The 2,600-nt window shown below is 42.0% G+C and overlaps 1 pseudogene; it reads right to left on the reverse strand.

Annotated features, from left to right (window-relative positions):
- Nucleotides 1-191: 191 nt before the first annotated feature.
- On the reverse strand, nucleotides 192-2,243 carry LOC123172924 (disease resistance protein Pik-2-like; annotated as a pseudogene).
- Nucleotides 2,244-2,600: the final 357 nt, after the last annotated feature.

Consider the following 2,600-nt stretch of genomic DNA (forward strand, 5'->3'; position numbering starts at 1 on the left):
TAGAAGTAACAGCACCATACAGAAGTACAGATTACAAGAATCAAAATGTAAAGTAGCCGTAAGTAAAGATGCAGTCTGTTTATTTAGCTCGCAAAACGGAATTTTGGATTTTTAGAAAATAATCTTCCTAGAAATACAGTGCCAAATGATTGTAGGTGAGTCAAGAGACAACAACATCTCATCCAATCTCTTCAAACAGTGATTATTTTTGGCCACTTGCTCACGTACTCCTTATCTAAATACTTGGGGGTATCCTTCAAATCTTCTACCAAGAACTTGGTTATCTCATCGGCTTGATTATCAACGCTGAGATGCACTTCTCGGAGACTACTAAGAGTCTCGATGCCATAAATCCCTTCGAAGGCCTGAAACTGCAGATCAATCCTCTCGAGTGGTGGCATTACCTCTCCTGTAACTGCAAAGCTCAGCCTTGGCACCAAAGTTGCAAAGAAGCGAAGCAGCTTTAGACTCTTGAATCCTCCAGGAGGAACAATTATCTCCCTATTGAGTGTAAAGGTGAGAGAAAACAATTCGGGCAGGTCCTGGATGAGCTTGAAAGTATCAGTCTTAAGAACTGTCACGGAAAGGGTCAGCTTGTAGAGGTTCTTGAGCTCCACGATCCACTTTGGAGGCTTTTCCAACATGCCAGACAGCTCCAGACCAGTGAGGTATCTTGGAGGAGCGGACATGGAGTCTAGTGAGTTGATAAAATTAGAGCTCTCATCATTGATTGCAAGTGTCTGTAGACCGCAGCTGCAGAGGTACTGAATGGAGGAGCATAAATCTATGAAGGTTTTTTGACCCTCAATAATATTGAGCTTGTAAATGGCAAGTTTCCTTAGCCCAGTTAGCTGATCAAGACTTGCAGCAGTGGTCGAGCCTTCACTGATCTCGATCCCTGACAGTACACGAAGTGCTTTCCTTGTCACCTTATTTTTCTATTGAGGCATCTTCAAAGCCTTTCGTGATTTTTTACTTCCCCCAAGCAAACTGCGGAGCCGTTTGAGATTGCCAAAAGTTTTGGGTAGATCTCCGACATTTGTCTCCCTTGCATCAAAAGTTTCCAGATCCTGGATCTTCTCTATCTCTGATGGAATCATGGAAATCTCTGTTCGACGGAGGCTCAAATACTTCAGTACAAGCATTTTACATATGTCCTCCATATGTTTATTTGTCAATCCCTTCCAACCCTCCAGATCAAACACTTGAATTATTCCATTATTGAATGAATGAAAAGGCAGTGGTCGGTCTTGGCTTCCAAATACGGTTAGTGACCGTACTTGAGACAAATCCATGCCTTCTGTTGGATTCCCTTGTTAAGAACCACTACTCTGCATGGAGAGTCGACGGACTTTGTTGCTAGGAGTTGGCATCAACCAGTGCCCGCCGACGACAGTGATAAAATTTTCCTGGCTTGCTTTGGACACGATATATTCAAGAATCATATCGTGAACTTTAAAGGATTTTACCTTGCCGTTGCGGTTGTGATCAACAGGGCGTATTATCTTCCTACTTATGAGTTGATTGAAGTATGTTTCTGGGACCTCCTCTGCTGTCAGACCTTGCTTCTCAGTGACAAAGCATTCAGATATCCATCTCCTGGTCAGGCGCTTCGTACAAATCTTCAAACCCTTTAGAAATATGCTCAAGTACAATGAGCAGGTCTTGAGATCTGGAGGCAAATCATTGTAGCAGTAATCGAGTATCCTTGTGACTCCATCCAGGGTAAGTGGAGCCACCTTCTCTTGAAACAATGACTTGCAAACTTTCCTCCAATGGCCATGGTCATTCTTTTTGGCTGGGTTGCAGGCGGCAAGACCAGCCATGGTCACTATGGCCAAAGGCAGCCCACCACAGTACTTCCATATTTCTTCATGGGCATGTTGTTTCTTGCTGCATTGGTTTGCGGTTCACAAAAACTATGATTAAATAGCTTTTCCGAGTCTACATCGCTAAGAAAACCAACTGGATGCAAATAATCGCTAGTCAACTGGCACCAGAAATATACATACCAACTCTTCTTTCTCCCCACCATCACTCCTCGTTCGCCCCATCATTTGCTTTTGTGCTTTCAGGGGATCCCGTGGAATGAGCCAGTCGCCGCATCAGAGCATGCCGCACCAACAGCTTGAAATCTTGTAGTCACTATTACTCTGCCATTATTATCATTTTCATGTGGCAACCAAGTTCTAATATCATGCCATGTTTCTGCAGACCAAATGTCATCAATCAAGAGGAGATACCTAGCAAAAAAAGGTAAACAAAAGTACAAATGAGAAAAGAAGTGGTCGCATACCCAAGTTAGTCTTTTGTATGTTAAAACTAGCTGATAAAAGAAACTTCGTCTAACTCAGTTGTGCAAGTGAATGTACAGTCTCAATACCTAGATTTCATTTGCTAGGACTCACTTATGGGCCTCTAGTTTATTAAAATAATTTATACAGTTTTTCATGCGCTATTTTTAGAAACTAATGAGACATTCACCTAATAGTTTTAATTGGGGGTATAACTCTTTATTTTAATAGACCATACACTAATGGCGAAGCTTTTTGGAGGTCTTGAGTAATTCTAAAAATAAATGTGATGATTCGCAATTTCTG

Source organism: Triticum aestivum, unplaced genomic scaffold, assembly GCF_018294505.1.
Source record: "Triticum aestivum cultivar Chinese Spring unplaced genomic scaffold, IWGSC CS RefSeq v2.1 scaffold52901, whole genome shotgun sequence".
NCBI classification, from domain to species: Eukaryota; Viridiplantae; Streptophyta; class Magnoliopsida; order Poales; family Poaceae; genus Triticum; species Triticum aestivum.